Raw genomic sequence first — 18,670 nt, forward strand, 5'->3', positions numbered from 1 at the left:
AGAGTATTTCAGTAATTTTGCTTCCCCTCATTTCTATACTCTTGACTACAGAAAAAAAAGCAGATATGTAATTGATCTACATACAATTTGAGAATTATCAAAACAACGTTAAAAGTAAACAACATAGGGAGGAGCTAATGATCTAACTTTTTACAGACTTGATAAAAAAAGTGGAGGGGGCTTATTACTGAGCGAGGGCTTATTTTTGGTAGAATATCATACCATCAAATCCTCTATCTGTAAGGACGGTAAACAACGTGATAAGGATGTATCATTATGTTGTGCCTTGAATATCTGTGACAATAAACATGTTTTTGTGGTTTATCTAAGAGGTTTCTGCTTCAGTGAAGAAATTAGTGATGAGAATTATTGTGTATGCTACACTGACAACGATGATAGTTAATTATTAAATGCTGACGCATCTCATCGACACAATTACTAAGGGAAATTTCAAAATGTAATACACAAAAAATTAAGTATCTTTTAAAAGGTACACAAACTGTAACATGTACAAAAATGAAATTCGTAAAATTAATTTCATTCTAAAAAAAACCCCACATAACAACACAGGTATTTTGTACCACCATCTCTCTTGCCTGTCACAATGCCATGGTAGGTAGGCTGTAACAACATAAATTATGGTAGAGGAAAAAAGGCAAGACATTTGTGGACTTGAAAACATAAAAGTGATATCACATTTGTAATTAAATTAGCATACCATACTTCATCTAATAAACAACCAATATAAACAATTATTATTAAACTTATCATAGGCTTGTTGATCAAAGGCTGATAGGTCTAATCACATTATAACAAAAATACCAATTTCTGTTAAACCTTAATTTTTGAAACCTCTTAAGTACTCCTCTCATTCCCAATCCTAAGGGTCTATCAAGACTACCCAAGGGAGTAAGTAATAGCCAAGTGGTCTTTATACAGAGGTTGAATTGTGTATGGTCTTTATACAGAGGTTGAATTGTGTAGAGAAATTTACCATTTAGGACCCTAAGATGGTGGTCTTTATACAGAGGTTGAATTGTGTAGAAATTTACCATTTAGGACCCTAAGATGGTGGTCTTTATACAGAGGTTGAATTGTGTAGAAATTTACCATTTAGGACCCTAAGATGGTGGTCTTTATACAGAGGTTGAATTGTGTAGAAATTTACCATTTAGGACCCTAAGATGGTGGTCTTTATACAGAGGTTGAATTGTGTAGAAATTTACCATTTAGGACCCTAAGATGGTGGTCTTTATACAGAGGTTGAATTGTGTAGAAATTTACCATTTAGGACCCTAAGATGGTGGTCTTTATACAGAGGTTGAATTGTGTAGAAATTTACCATTTAGGACCCTAAGATGGTGGTCTTTATACAGAGGTTGAATTGTGTAGAAATTTACCATTTAGGACCCTAAGATGGTGGTCTTTATACAGAGGTTGAATTGTGTAGAAATTTACCATTTAGGACCCTAAGATGGTGGTCTTTATACAGAGGTTGAATTGTGTAGAAATTTACCATTTAGGACCCTAAGATAGTGGTCTTTATACAGAGATGGTCGCTTAGGAAGGTTTTGCAGATTTTGCTGCAGTTAAGGAAGAAATTGTCTCTAATCAGGTGACTTTGAACAACTGGGTCTGGGTATCAATATCAGTGTAGCATAAGATCAAATTTCAATGTTTTCAAACTGAAGCATCAGATTTGATGAACAGGAATCAAAATCAAAGAAAATTTTCCTTGGGGTGCCCCACAGCATAGTACACAAATAGCACTGTATGAGAATTCCCCTCGAGGTGCCTCACATTACTCTATATTATTCTGATTAGGGAGCATCCCTTTGAGAATGTAGATGACAGTTTGATACTGAGTGTGTAGGTCCCCCATGGAGAGCCCCATGCCAGTCTGAGATATACCAAGGGAAGTATCCTATTACTTGTGGGTTGGTACAGAGCAGATCTTTGTCCCCACTAGAACCTCACACTGCACAGTACCACAGACCTTATCAAATTGTGCCACTCAATTTAGAATCAATTTCATTCAGAAATGTTCAGGTGAATCTTCTTTCTGTGTTCACAGGCATTGAGTGATTGATATCTGGAACCTTGGAGGCAGCTGAATGAACTATTGGATTACACTGCTAGTGCGTTTTACATCAACCAAATATTTTTCAGTGAGTTTTTCTGTGGATTAATCTTCAGTGCTGAATGGAAGCGGAGATATATAGCTACTGCAGAGCCCAGTGTTAGTCGGGCAGTATTTGGAGGATTTTGTACTGTTCTATACACAAGATTGTGGAGGTGAAATTTGAGGTGAGTCCGCTACTGCAGCATCCGAACAAAGTAAATAGACCCTGGCCCCAGGTAATGGAGATAGGATTTGTACCATTAACTGAAGCATTTACCGTTTCTGAAGCAAGTTTTCTGGGGCCAACAAAAGACTACCCTGGAACCAAATAGGACCTCCAATTCCTATTTGAAATCATTTGTTTTGTAGAATCATAAGTTGAACTCACTCTATAGACTCTCTCTCTCTCTCTCTATATATATATAGACACATACTGACATCTTTCTGGTAGCAGTTTCTGGGTTAAGTTGAAGGCCCAGGTTCAAATCATATCAGGCGCTTATTGAGCTATGACCATTATGGGATGAAAAGTAACCTATTTCTAAAATGAAAATATCAAATTTTAAATCCAAATTTTCTTAATCCACAGATTGCTCCTTAATCTTCCTTCCCTATTGTGTAACTCCTCGTGTATATATGTCCTAATTAAGTTGAGCCTGTATCAGACTCATGCCATTGAATTACAATCCAATTATAAGGATAAGTACTCCAATGCCTATATGCATGTTCAATTAAACTAGTGTTATTATGGAAATATGGAAAAGTACATGTGACAGAAATAATTTGTATAGAAAAAATTGTGTTATTTTGAAGAATAAAAGTAGATTTGATAATTGGCACCAGATTGAAGTTTAAACTAAAACAAAAACCAAATAAATCTTAACTCACCAGGTGTTAGAAACTTGGATATTATTTTCTCCATACCAACAACCTATGTGGTCCTGTCAAATCATACCTGGTTTGTATGTGACTTGTCAGAATCCTTCAGTACAGAAAAAGCATCTTGAGCTCTGATAACACAAATTTCTATTAAAAGTGAGCCTCAAGTGAGTGGATTTTGTACTCTGCCAAACCATACCTGTGTCTATGGAGGGTTTTATTGTCTGTGGTTTGTCAGATTTCATAAAGATTTCTCAAAAAAAAATTCTGACATTCTATAAAAAAGACATCCATAAAAAATGAATATATAGCAAAGTGGTATACTCTGCCAAATCAGATTTGTGACTGTGTAAGCATTTCATTGAAACTATTAATATTTCCATTAAGATATTGCAGTAAAAAAAAACACCAAATGATGCTGTAAATTGTCAGTAAAAAATGAACATTCAACATGTAGATGTTCAACATATTGTTTCAATGCGCTGCCAATGTGATCTGTGTCTGTGCAGGAGTTTTATTGTTTCAGACTCGTCAGAATCCATAAAATAGCAAAAAAAATTACTGACAATACATCAAAATATCGTCAACAACATAGATGCTCAACATATAGATGCATACTCTGCCAATTTCTTCATTGTGTGTGACTTGTGCCTTGTGGCAAGTTCTCAAGTACTGATGTAGAAAACAGGATGAGGCGCTTCTGTGTGGAAGGTATTAGATGTAAGCATTTTAACACACATTGCTGGCCCATTAAACATGGCACAGACTTACATATCTGTTGGGAAATCTCAAATTCAGCTACAAACTATTAGAAAACTGTCCGTCATCTCCAGCATTTCTGTAAACTTTTTCCCATGGTAGAAAAGCTTACTTGTGATTGTTGCTTTGTATTTAACCATCAAATTTTTATTTTCTCAGGATTTACTTTGTATGTCTGTTTGCATCAGCTATTTATAGTCATAAATTCAGTACATTATACTATAATCAAATCACCCTCTAATATAAAGAACATTTGTCTATAAAAACTTCTATATAAAGGACACTTGTCTATAAATAAACTTCTATATAAAGGACACTTCAACTTGTCTATAAAAAGACTTTTATATATATAAAGGACACTTGTGACGTTGTCTATAAAAGACTTCTATATAAAGGACACTTGTCTATAAAAAAAACTTCTATAAAAAGGACACTTGTCTATAAAAACACATATATAAAGGACACTTGTCTAAAAAAAACTCTATTTAAAGGACACTTGTCTATAGAAAACTTCTATATAAAGGACACTTGTCTATAAAAAACTTCTATATAAAGGACACTTGTCTATAAAAACTTCTATATAAAGGACACTTGTCTATAGAAAACTTCTATATAAAGGACACTTGTCTATAAAAAACTTCTATTTAAAGGACACTTGTCTATAAAAAGTCTTCTATATAAAGGACACTTGTCTATAGAAAACTTCTATATAAAGGACACTTGTCTATAAAAACTTCTATTTAAAGGACACTTGTGACGTTGTCTATAAAAAGACTTCTATATAAAGGACACTTGTCTATAAAAAAACTTCTATATAAAGGACACTTGTCTATAAAAAACTTCTATATAAAGGACACTTGTCTATAAAAAACTTCTATATAAAGTACACTTGTCTATAAAAAACTTCTATATAAAGTACACTTGTCTATAAAAAACTTATATATAAAGGACAGTTGTCTATATAGGACTGCTTGGTTTGCTTTGATTCTTTGATTGGTTTAACGACCTATTAACATACAGGCTCTTATAAGAATGTGCCAGGTTTAGATGGTGGAAGAAAGCTAGAGTACCCAGAGAAAAATCACTGACCAGCGGTCAGTACCTGGCGAGTGCCTCATATTGGATTTGAACATGTGACCCCGAGGTGGAGGGCTTGTGGTAACATGTTGGGACATCTTAACACTCAGCCATTGTGGCCTTTTATATAAAGGACATACTTGTCTTGCCTTAGCAATAGAAGATATCAAATGTGTGTACAGGGGAGAATAAGGTAACTGTAACTTTCACTTGATCTAGTTTTTTTAGGCAAAATTTAAACTGGATGCCAATTTTATAGAGTCTAATGAACCCTAAAGTTTGATGACTTCCTACTATAAGATAATATCTATCAGCTTTTCAGTAAAAATATACCTACAAAATCCAGGATTATATATCATGCAGATGCTAATGGCTGATTGAATTGCTCCTTTGTATGGGATGCATTACTACACAATTTGCCTAAAAAGCAAGGGTGCCAAGATTTGGTATCTGTAGGCGTGTTGTAGACAGGGCGATGTTGGCTACAGTACTGTTTATATATTGGTCTGTAGGATGTGATAAAACATGCTACCTGTAGTACTGCTGTGTAATCCAGGATGTATTGGAGGAAACAGGTACAGAAACTAGGTATGTAGCCAACAGATAAAGTCAGGTAGATGTTACCTAGCCAACAGATAAAGTCGGGGTAGATGTTACGTAGCCAACAGATAAAGTCAGGGTAGATGTTACGTAGCCAACAGATAAAGTCAGGTAGATGTTACCTAGCCAACAGATAAAGTCAGGGTAGATGTTACGTAGCCAACAGATAAAGTCAGGGTAGATGTTACGTAGCCAACAGATAAAGTCAGGTAGATGTTACGTAGCCAACAGATAAAGTCGGGGTAGATGTTGCATTGAGGTAGATATCAGTGTAGGATAAAGTTTCTGTTACCGTCCCTCATACAAAGCCTGTAGTCTTCTGTGGTGCTGTTCTGTCACTCATATACACACTCTTGCACTCTTTGAATTGATGGCCATTTTCATCACCTTTACAGGTATTATGGCTGTTCTATGTCTCTCTTGCATATTTTTGTTAGTTCTTCTTCCCTTACTATTGAACACTTGATGGCTATTCTATCTTTTTTGCACACTTCTAATGGCTGGCCATAATTCTTCCATATTTTTGATGTCTGGTCCAATACTACTATTTTGGTGGATTTCTTGACAGAGTACTGATCATTAAGGCTGCTTATGTGGTCAATAGGCAAGGTCATGTGTAAAACTCATAGGAACTAACAGATATGAGCAAACTTTAGGAAAGTGTGATATTCCTGTCACATGTGTGTTAATTCCATGTGAATGAACAATTGTTTTGTGGTATGTGGTTGATTGTCTCGCCAAAGATAGCCTAAAGATACTTATTTTACAGGTGTAGTGTACAAGTGTGTAGCCTATATAAACAGATGTTTAATCGCCCTATAAAGTACTGCCATTTATAGTGTTTACCTAAATACTTTGACCTTGAAATCTAATGACCTTGTCATTGAGACCAATGGTGTAGCTCTCCAATAACCACTTACACTACGATTTAACAGGCCCTGTTATACCTAACAATGGTCTTATACTAGGTTGTCTCCCCTTAGTATGAATGAATCATAAGGACCAAAGTTATGAACTCTGTTTTTGAATGATTTTGATATTCTTACATATGTCTGATGACAAGGCACTGGATTATTTGTTTATAAATCAATAATATTTGCTTTGTTTGGATTGTATGTCTGGTTATCATTTATGAAAGTTGAATCTGCAAATTCTCTCAAGGGAGGATATGATAAAAACAGCAAAATAGCAAAAACCACAAAAGCATTCCCTGCAAATTATATTTGCGTGAAATGATTCCAGGCTTCTAACTTGCAGCAATGCTCTAAACTTGCACTTAAGTCATGTTAAAATAATTTATGGGGTCTTTTAAGAGGAATATAATTATTTATCAGCAACCAAAGAGTACAGGGACATTTCCCCCATATGATAAACATACATATATGTACAGATACATGTACCAGTAATGTTAAAGTGTTGTTGATGTTCAATTTCCTAGTGTAGATCAAGGTCACTAACATTACAGGCAGAGGTCAATGGCTGATAAGCTATTTTACTTATATCCATCATGTTGTTTTGGACTTCTTGACTCATGTAGTGTGCTATATGAGGTGTTATCATATTGATAATTGATACAAGTCAGTTATGTTTTATGTGGAGGCAATAATTAAAGACATGTAACTAGACATTACTTGTTGTGTGTCTGGGAGGTCACTAAGAGATGTAAGTTGACCATTCTTTATGTGTCTCTCTGAGGGCACTAAGAGATGTAAGTTGACCATTCTTTATGCGTGTCTCTGTGAGGGCACTAAGAGATGTAAGTTGACCATTCTTTATGTGTCTCTGTGAGGGCACTAAGAGATGTAAATTGACCATTCTTTATGTGTCTCTCTGAGGGCACTAAGAGATGTAAGTTAAACATTCTTTATGTGTCTCTCTGAGGGCACTAAGAGATGTAAGTTAAACATTCTTTATGCATGTCTCTGTGAGGGCACTAAGAGATGTAAGTTGACCATTCTTTATGTGTCTCTCTGATTGCACTAAGAGATGTAAATTGACCATTCTTTATGTGTCTCTCTGAGGGCACTAAGAGATGTAAGTTAAACATTCTTTATGTGTCTCTCTGAGGGCACTAAGAGATGTAAGTTGACAATTCTTTATGCATGTCTCTGTGAGGGCACTAAGAGATGTAAGTTGACCATTCTTTATGTGTCTCTCTGAGGGCACTAAGAGATGTAAATTGACCATTCTTTATGTGTCTCTCTGAGGGCACTAAGAGATGTAAGTTTAAACATTCTTTATGCATGTCTCTTGAGGGCACGAAGAGATGTTAGTTGACCATTCTTTATGTTCTTGAGGCATAGATGTAATTGTTTTCTTCTGAGGGCACTAAGAGATGTAAATTGACCATTCTTTATATGTCTCTGTGAGGGCACTAAGAGATGTAAGTTGACCATTCTTTTATGCATGTGTGTCTCTGTGAGGGCACTAAGAGATGTAAGTTGACCATTCTTTATGTGTGTCTCTGTGAGGGCACTAAGAGATGTAAGTTGACCATTCTTTATGTGTCTCTGTGAGGGCACTAAGAGATGTAAATTGACCATTCTTTATGCATGTCTCTGTGAGGGCACTAAGAGATGTTAGTTGACAATTCTTTATGCGTGTCTCTGTGAGGTCACTTGGAGATGTAAGTTGACCATTCTTTATGTGTGTCTCTGAGAGCACTAAGAGATGTAAATTGACCATTCTTTATGCGTGTCTCTGTGAGGTCACTAGGAGATGTAAGTTGACCATTCTTTATGTGTCTCTGTGAGGGCACTAAGAGATGTAAGTTGACCATTCTTTATGCGTGTCTCTGTGAGGGCACTAAGAGATGTAACTTGACCATTCTTTATGCGTGTCTCTGTGAGGGCACTAAGAGATGTAAGTTGACCATTCTTTATGTGTCTCTGTGAGGGCACTAAGAGATGTAAGTTGACCATTCTCTATGTGTGTCTCTGTGATGGCACTAGAAGATGTAAGTTGACCATTCTTTATGTGTGTCTCTGTGAGGTCACTAGGAGATGTAAGTTGACCATTTTTTATGAGTCTCTGTGAGGGCACTAAGAAATGTATTTAGACCATTCTTTCTTTGTGTCTCAGTGTGGGCACTAAGAGATGTAAGTTGACCATTCTTTATGTGTGTCAGTGAGGTCACTAAAAGATGTAAGTTGACCATACTTGTTGTGTCGCCTGTCACTTACCACACCTGAGTGATTCTGTCAGCCATAGAAGGTCGTGGTTCCTAATCGGCTAAGTGCATAACAAGCTTATCTAGCTTACTGCATAAATATATCGGGGAGAGGTGTACATGTAGTAATTGTGATATGGATATGAGGTAAGTATGTACACTCCTGTATTTACATTATATGATAATACACAACTTTAACGTGTGTCACATACATGTATTAGACAGTGTAGTCTTGTCTGTGCTGTCTGGATTCTCTGGCCTTTAATTTGATTTAAGTGGACCTAATATAAACATAAGGATTCTACCATTCAAGGTTGGTAAACTGTCTGTGGGTATACTATCAATGTAGATAAAATATACCTAAGATTGTTTGTATACTAGTGGTTTGTTTGTGTGAATGCAGTTTTATGTAGTTTTAATGACGTATAACTTCAGCTTTATTCCGTAATATTCTCATGAAACTGCTTTATAGTTGATCGATAATTCAGTTTTCTGTAGGCTATATACGCCTGTTAATGGTTGTATGTGTATATGTGCACGGAATCTTAATATAGCCTTTCAAGGTTATTATACATGTCATCCACACATATAGTTGGTAATCTAAATGGATAAGTCCTGTGTATACGTCTGGCCTATACACATGTATTTTATGGTCAAGTTCTATAAAGCCATGATGTACTTATAGATAGTAAAGTTGTACAAGCTAGACCTCAGCTGTCTGAATTGCCTGCCTGACATTTTCAAACATTTGATATCCACAAAATGTTATTTATATAATATAAATGCATAAAGGAACAAACTTATCAAATATTGATATGAACAAATAATAGAACTAATACATGGGTGGTATGATGGGGTGTTTGGAGGGAGGGGGGTATCCGTTTTTGAGTCTTTGTAATTAATTGTCTTAATTTTTGCTATATAAGGGATAAGAGATCCGGAGGAGGTTGCATATTGCACATCCGTCCTATCTCTGAATTTTACCAGGTCCAGTTTTGGATATCCAGCATTCAGAAGTATTGAAGGATAAGGGGGGAGGGGGATGTGCATTTTGCATATCCCTCGTAACCCTGATTTTGACCTGGTCGTTCAGGATATCAAGCATTATGAAGTATTTGATCTAAATGTAAAGTCTGAAAACTAGAACATATAGCTATAGGTATATAGGAACTGATAATACACAATGTATATGTATCTATTGCATGACTTTGAATTTGATTAGACATCTCCTTATATGGGCATGGTATTGAATTCCACTTGACTTCCCTTTCAATAGGAGAGAAATCCTGAGACGGTATATTGACACAGGTGTCTAGTGTTATTACTAATCTGGCTGTGTATCTGTGACTATCTGGTACAAAGGGATGGCCACATCGATAGGTAGATTTGTCAAATCCATGTGTGCTTCTACATACTAATGATCAAATGTACAAAATGATCATATTATTATTTATCTATTGTTTACATTATATTTCTAGTTCAACAAGGCTTCTTCAGTTTTGTTGATGGGCAAGTGGTCCAGGTGTCTATGCCCTCCACCTCTAAGCTTTGATATCTTCATAGTTATAAAAATTGTCTCAAATTAGATATCATTTAGCTCTTGGCTCTTGATCCAAGTGGTATAGAAGTCTTTGCACTGGGCCACTTGTCATCTAACTCCATGAGCTTCTTATGCTAGCCCATTTAGTCAATCTCAGTGTCTTGACATTCTACCAGAGTTTGTAAACCATTGGGCCATGTCTTCAAGGTTGATGTAGGGTAGATGCCAGGTGCTCATCCCAAAGTTCTGAACTAGCTTTGAGTTCATGGGATTTGCTTGGTAATTTAACCCTTATGGGGCAGTTGTTAGGCACATGACCATAGGGCAGTGGTCAGTTGGCATGTCCTTAAATGACCCATGCCTGGCTGTTGATCGGATATGCTTTAAAAGCGGATTTTGTCTTTTGAGAAATTAGGATTGTTTAATAACTATGTAATTAACATTTTTAATTTTAAATTGCAGATACATTAATTATCAGTTCTGTCACTCCTCTACATTGTTTGGGGACACCAACATTTAAACTGTCTAAAAAAGTGTCTGGAAGATAATTATATTACTTGTATAGAGATAAATACTCCAGACTACATGACCTGTAATTATTTAAGGAAATGGTCCATTTGAAATGTTGACTGGCAGATCTGATCAGTAATAAGCTAATGTCAGTTCAGATGGATATAAACAGTTCACTTCAAACACTTCAGATTCGGTAACGCCAATGTCTGTTTCTCTAGAGTAAGGAGTGTAGCGTAAACCAATTTTCAAATTAAGATCAATTCCAAATGTAGATATATCCTGATTTGTAGTAATGTCTGTTTCCCATTGTACCAGAACAGTTGGTTTTAGATAGAACCTTGGTCGACATGAATAAGGAGGGAAATGTAAGGATTGAAGGAATAGAGTATATCTCGTTTTGTGTCCTATCAATAGTGGTACGGAAGTGGATGTGGTCCCTGGGTATCTTAGGCTCTGTCAAACAACTACTAATATAGTCAAGATTTGGTTGTTTTCTGTTTTACACCTTATTGATTTTTGGTTGTTTATAGTCAAGATTTAGGTTAAAATCTCTACCTGAGACTTCTTCCCTCCTCCTTTCTCAACACAGGCCCGGTACAGGTTACATTAGAGTTACCCGATTGACAGCCATGGACATGTACATTGCATGGTATGGGTGACAGAGCAATGCTGGAGTACCTGAAGAAAAAACTCCTACCAATGGTCAATACGTATCTGTATGAAATTGCATGTCTTTATTCTGCATTGGTTACACTACAATACTAGAAGTTCTTAGTTTCTTAGATTCCATTAACTTGTAGTACTTTTAAGTTCAAAGGCAACAATTGGTATAGGTATCTTTTGTTTGAGTGAAATCTGAAGTAGCTAGTTGTAATTTCCTTGTTGCCACCTCATTCAAGCCATAAGATTAGATATTTACAGCTGAATGGAATACCAGTAGTAGGATGTACCTTTGTGTCTGAATGAACAGCATGGTCTCGGTTAATTTACAACAAGGAATGGATTAGATTAAGTACTATAACCTCAAGAGTTTTGGTGATGGTTAATTTCTACCCAGGAATGGACTAACTACTGATCCCTGTTATACCATATATGGTCAGGGTCAATTACTTCCCAAACTTGGCCAGTGCTTGGCCCACTTAGACAGAATGTGTGAATGAGTATATGGGCCAGAAAACAGATAGCCATGAATTAGAGGGCTATTGTTAACTGCTATCTCTGGTAAAGAATACAACCTGCTGGCCTAGCTATAGGTATTTTGTATTCTCTGGATAATAGACCACATTTTAGCTTGTCAACTTAGCTAATCAAGAAAATAGGGACTGAAAAGAAAAAGAATTACCTTGTAAAGTGACACTGTTGTTAGAAAAACTGTCAATGGTCTTATAAATCCATTTTAAAACAACATGATACTTAAATATTTCAATGGAGAAATAACATTTGACTGAAAAGCTTTTCCATGAAACTTGATCAAATTTCAATTATCGTTTTACCATTTTATAGATCACAGAAGGTCTTTAATTAAAAGTTATTATTTACCGATATCTATAGTGCTGTGTTAACTTAGTTATTTAGGTGTCTCACACACTTCCAACGATTCTCCAGTCAAGTGGTTAAGATGTCTGACGTTCTACCACTAGTCCTCCACCTTTGGGTTGTGAGTGGTTAAGATGTCTGAAATTCTATCACAAGCCCTCAGAACCTCTTGCCTCTGGTGGCTGAATGGTTAAGGTGTCTGACATTCTACCACTAGTCCTCCACCTTTGAGTTGTGACATTCTATCACAAGCCCTCAGAACCTCTTGCCTCTGGTGGCTGAATGGTTACGGTGTCTGACATTCTACCTCTGAGTCCTCCACCTCCAGGCTCTGGTGGCTTAGTGGTTAAGGTGTCAGATTATTGTCCTGTCAGTAGCCCAGTAGGGTTAGCTTCCATGTAAGACAATGATTTATTTCTGGGAAGTCTGCCTCTCTTACAATTCCAAAAAACAGACAAGTCCAGGTTTATTGAATGAAGTCGTTGACCGAAATTTAAACTGGCCACCAGACTCTAGGGTGTTTGTGTAATGGGAATTCCTCAGCTGAATTCTTTTCACATACTGTAATCTACCCAATAAGTTCCCAGGGTGCTTAAAGCAACTCAGGGATTGCTTAATAGAAACAAATTTGGACTTGTCTTTCATAAATCATTCTACAAATAAAATCATTCTACAAAGTAAACCATAAATCAATTTGCAAAAGAAATCAGTAAGAAAACCAACAATTTTTTTATTGAAGCATAAAAAAAGGGGAGGGCCGCTTATAGGGATGGGGGCACTTATTTGGTTGAATGCGGTATTATCATCTCCTCAAGTTGGAACTCTAGGATCTCAAACAATGTCATAGAGACAAAAATGATCAATCCAAATTTTAGTGATAATTTTTTATTTAGAAATTGATATTCTAGAAATTGAAAGCTAGTCAAATGGAAAGTGCTAAGGAAAGACTTGTACTTTTCTTAGTTGGTCATATCCTAGATGGTTAATGTTGTGTATTCTGGAATTGCTTCATCATAAGCTATGCAACAATCCAGGCCAGTGGTTCTCTGGGCTTCTCCTGTAGGTTTCTAAGCACCACTTGCTTACATGACTATATGATTCAATAAATAACATGAGAAATGTTCCCATGGGACAAATTAAAGAAGGAAATCTTTAGACTTGAAACCAATTTATATAGCTCGATGTATAGATTTATTCATGTGTAATGCCTCTGGTTCTTTACAAATCCAAACCATATCCTTCAATTTTCCCCAAGGCTTGGTTGTGTCTGTTAACATGCTAAGAAGTATGTGTACCACCTTTGACTTATTTATCCAAGCATTTTAAAGAATGTTTACGTCATCGTAGGAGATGAAATAACTGATCGCAGAAGTTGACTTCAGAGAATAACTTCTAAAAATTCTAAATGGTCAAGATGAAATTCCATGAAATAAAAGTTAACAGCAAGGAATAGACTTCATTTTATTTCTCAGAAACAGCTGATTTCCAGAGGAAGTTTTTCTTTCCTTAGAAATTGCAGATTTTATTTGTATGATATGAAAACATCTTAATGTTGGCAAATTGTTTTCGCCCACGCATGTTTGAGATTTGAGAGAGTTTTGTCATCTTTATAAACAAAGTGTAATGCAATGAGTTTGTTGTTAAACAACTGGATATTACAAGTATAATATCCTGGATTAACGGTGGCTGGATATAATGGCAACTGGATTAACAGTGACCGGATATTATGGCAACTGGATTAAAGGTGACTGGATATTATGGCAACTGGATTAAAGGTGACTGGATATTATGGCAACTGGATTAACGGTGACTGAATATTATGGCAACTGGATTAAAGGTGACTGGATATTATGGCAACTGGATTAACGGTAGCTGGATATTATGGCAACTGGATTAACGGTGACTGAATATTATGGCAACTGGATTAAAGGTGACTGGATATTTTGGCAACTGGATTAACGGTGACTGGATATTATGGCAACTGGATTAAAGGTGACTGGATATTATGGCAACTGGATTAACGGTGACTGAATATTATGGCAACTGGATTAAAGGTGACTGGATATTATGGCAACTGGATTAAAGGTGACTGGATATTATGGCAACTGGATTAACGGTAGCTGGATATTATGGCAACTGGATTAACGGTGACTGAATATATTGGTAACTGGATTAAACGGTGACCGGATATTATTATGGCAACTGGATTAACGGTGACTGAATATTATGGCAACTGGATTAAAGGTGACTGGATATTTTGGCAACTGGATTTAAGGTGACTGGATATTATGGCAACTGGATTAACGGTGACTGGATATTATGGCAACTGGATGAATGGTGACTGAATATAATGGCAACTGGATTAACAGTGACTGGATATTATACTGAACTGGATTAGTAGTGATTGATTGTGGTATGAAGAATACAAGTGGCCAAGAGGTAGCCCTTCCATGAACTGGAATAAACTGCTTTATTCGTGGGATAAATTATTAGTGAAAAATTATTAAGTGTTGGAAACAGACAAAAACTTGTTTCAAGATAAACACACTCGAAAGTTGTCAGACTGTTTCAAGGCTTGTTATGTATGCTGTGTAATTTGGTATCAGTGAACTTAATTGAATCTGACAAAATCTCTGGGTTAGGAAATATGACTGCAGATACAAGGCTTCTTTAGTTACAACACAGACAGTCATTCTCTGGTTTTACAGATTTAATACATCTGTGTATATGTTTACAACTTTCGATGAGGGAACCAACACATGTCACTGTTCATTAGTTTCAATGGGTTTTAGTGTTCCAAAAAAGCCCACAACATAAACAGTATAATTTAAAATTGGTTTTCCAGTACACAACTTAATTTATTGGTCTTAACTCTAACAGTACATGTTTTCCAATATAAACTGCCTCCTGGAGTTCATGGTATATAATTCCACTTTCAAGCACTTTAATAAAAAAATAAGCTACGGGCTCCAATTATTGATTTATAATTATATTGCATCACAAATGACTTACTCTGCATTTGAGGAATAGGGGATGTAAATAAAGTTTTGTTTTTTTTTCAATTTAATGATCTGTTAACTGTTGATAGATAAGTTAATCTCACAGTTGCATGTATTTTATACCTTTCCATAAAAATCTTTGAATTCATATCACAATATTGAAATAGTAATTGTTGAAGAGTTGTTGAGCCAATGGTTCACATTGCCATTCCATGTTAAGTTTTTTTGCTCTGACAATTTTTGAACATACTCTCCTTGTTCTTTCTTTGACAATCTAATGCATTTGCCCCATACCATGTGAGTTCTCTACCTCTTACTTTGACACTGTTTGAGTCCTTTGACTCCTGCCCTGATAAAATGCCACGCCCAGTATGATATTAACACCAGCTGTGGGAGGGAGTGATGCTGAGTCAGTCTCTATCTCCAATGGATGTGTGAACACACATGTATACACCTTGTTATGTAACAGATGGTAGCTCAGATAATGGGCTGTAAATATCCTCAAGTTTGATGGCTGTAATTAGTAAATAATTAATGTAATGATTCCTAGACGTTGTGGTAAATATCAACAAGTTTGATGGCTGTAATTAGTAAATAATTAATGTAATGATTCCTATAGACAGTGTGGTAAAAATATCCTCAAGTTTGATGACTGTAGTTAGTTTATAACTGATGTATTGATGGTTAGACTGTGGTAAATATCCTCAAGTTTGATGACTGTAGTTAGTTTATAAACTGATGTATTAATGGTTAGAGTAGACTGTGGTAAATATCCTCAAGTTTGATGGCTGTCATTAGTTTATAACTGATGTATTGATAGTTAGACTGTGGTAAATATCCTCAAGTTTGATGGCTGTCATTAGTTTATAACTGATGTATTGATAGTTAGACTGTGGTAAATATCCTCAAGTTTGATGGCTGTCATTAGTTTATAACTATTGTATTGATAGTTAGACTGTGGTAGATATCCTCAAGTTTGATGGCTGTTTTTGATTTATGACTGATGTATTGATAATTAGACTATGGTAAATATTCTGAATCTTCGCTCATTGTAAGTAGTGTTCAGGCCTGGGCAAGGAAGTAAACATACCAGTAAACGTTGGCGATATCATTTTGTTTAAGAAAAATATATGACACCCAGACAATAATGGAAATATATGAATCTTTAGTAGTTGACATAGATTTACAACATTTATCAGAATCAAATATTACTGATGATTATTTTTATCTCAAAGTGCAAATATCCCATGTAGTTATAATTATAAGTCCTCATCAAACTTATGATTTATCATTTAAAATCAATTACTAGGTAACTAATTTATCGCAGTGTTTCCGACTCCTTTTTAACAAAGGTTCATCTGTTGACAGGGCTGTAAATATCCACTAATCAGAATAAACTTAATAAGTTTATAATTACTGTTATGATACACATGCTGATATAGATTTATGGTTATACAGAACAGCAGGTTTTATAATTTGATCATTTAAAACAGATTGTGTGACAGGATGACTTGACATAAACTTTATTTACCATTATAAGTGCCCTAATGAATATAAGCATTCCTTAACTGTTCTGTGGAGATAGAAGTGCTATGTAAATGTTTATACAGATTGTGAAAGACCGGAATTATGATTTTCTTCTTATTTCTGGATTATGGATGACAATCCACAGAGTGCTATTGTGATACACAGGCATGCTTCCAAATATCTGAACAGTTAAACAGGTGGCTAAAACTAAATTTTAAACTTTGTCTCACTTCTAAATCTCCTTTTTTTAAATCACAACATTCCTGGATAATATATTGACTTGGATACTCAAATAAACTGACACACATCAAAAAGTGCATATATATGTTTTATTATTATGGACAACAAAGTGTAACCTTTAAGATGACCGTACAATAATTACAATTAATATGGTTCCTATGATTCAGTGGATACAAGGAATTGTAAATAGAGTGTTGATGTAATAATTGTACTGACAGGAATATTGGCTAGTATCCAACTCCATCAACAACAGAATTAGTTATATAACCAAGATTTTAAATGTCAGAGAATCAACGTCATGGTTTATTTACGTTATTCTATTATTGAAGTCATTAATTGTTAATGGGGCGAGGAATAGAGTTTGATTTAATTAATGTATGCAAACATGGAACTATAAATACAACAAACTGCACTTGATTTCTTATTTCAGTAGGCTGTTTGTGATGCAATTCTATTGTGAAATTAAAAACTTTATCTAAATGTATTTGCAAAGCTCTAGGGAACTTTTTGTACACCAACTGTTAACCGCTGCCAACTTCTCCATTCTCTCTATTTACTATTTGTATATGAATGGATCTTGCTCTCCCATGGTATTAAATCATAAACATAAGAAATCTCCTCGTGAAACTGAACTCAAATTGAACCAGGTTTCCACTCTATCACAAAGAGACATATGCTGAGTATATTGCAGATTCCTGTAACATGCAGACATGTAACTCATGTAAACTGATCTATAAAACCAATTTTAAACCATTTACACCTCTTTTATAATGGTATACAGTTTGTCATTATAAAACCTATTTAAGCTACAGAGATTTTTTTTTTGTATTTTGCAGAGTTAAGGATTTATCTTCCATCATGCTGATCCTGGGATTAAAATAACTTCAGAAAGGTAAGGGATTCAACATAAAATTCTTACTACTATCCTGAACTTGCTGTCTATTCTGTCTCTGCATATTAGAGTTACTTCCCTTGTGGAATGGTATTGATTGTGACTACATTATTTTGTGAGAGAAACACAGATCATTTTCTCTGAAAACTTTTGACGTTAGCTCTCTTAAACACATGACATCACAATCGATACCTATCGGCAAGGGCAGATAACTCTGCAATTTTCATTACAGAATAATTTATCTCAGTAATGGCAGATGCAAGAGAAATACTTTTGAGAGAGCACATCAGATTCCCCGTCTATCATATTCTGCTTTCTTATCATTTCTCATACATGGCCATTTTACAATTCAGAGCATGTATATTTAGCTTTGGAATTATTAAATCAACTTAAACTCTTCAACAAGTGTGATGAAATTTGATGACAATTTTTGTTAATGTGTTACAAATCAAGCCAGTGCAGATTTGTATTGCATAGTACACAAAGATACATCAAATTTATATTGCTACAAAAGAGACATGAAATTCTTTAGATGTAAATTGAAAAAAGACCGGAAGCCAAGAAAGTGAAGCATTTTAATGATAAAATATTCTGATATTTGGTTTCGATGAAAGAAAGGAGGACACCACAGGAATTTACAGAAATCTGACTCTAGGTTTGTTTTCTGTGACATGAATATCAATACGCTATGGAGGATTTTTGTGGTTCAGCAGATCTGACCTGAAATAGCACAGAGATGCTCACTGACTTGTTAGATTCATAAAATGATCAAAATTGATTAAAATGGCTTTTCTGCAACTTAATTGCTGAAGTTGCA

General features: G+C 35.3%; 1 protein-coding gene across 8 annotated transcripts in view; it reads left to right on the top strand.

Moving 5' to 3' along the window:
* The window catches only part of LOC138321293 (activated Cdc42 kinase-like), a 111,244-nt gene that overhangs the window by 36,440 nt on the left and 56,134 nt on the right, over positions 1-18,670 (top strand). For 5 of the 8 annotated variants that reach the window (XR_011208310.1, XM_069264871.1, XM_069264917.1 and 2 more), the window contains 2 exons: positions 2,075-2,307; positions 17,798-17,853. The gene's annotated coding sequence lies outside the window, so the exon portion shown is untranslated. Of the gene's footprint in view, positions 1-2,074; positions 2,308-8,674; positions 8,754-8,786; positions 8,935-17,797; positions 17,854-18,670 lie in introns of those variants that run through there. The other 3 variants (XM_069264899.1, XM_069264891.1, XM_069264908.1) reach the window with 3 other exon arrangements.

This window comes from Argopecten irradians, chromosome 1, assembly GCF_041381155.1.
Source record: "Argopecten irradians isolate NY chromosome 1, Ai_NY, whole genome shotgun sequence".
Classification (NCBI taxonomy): domain Eukaryota; kingdom Metazoa; phylum Mollusca; class Bivalvia; order Pectinida; family Pectinidae; genus Argopecten; species Argopecten irradians.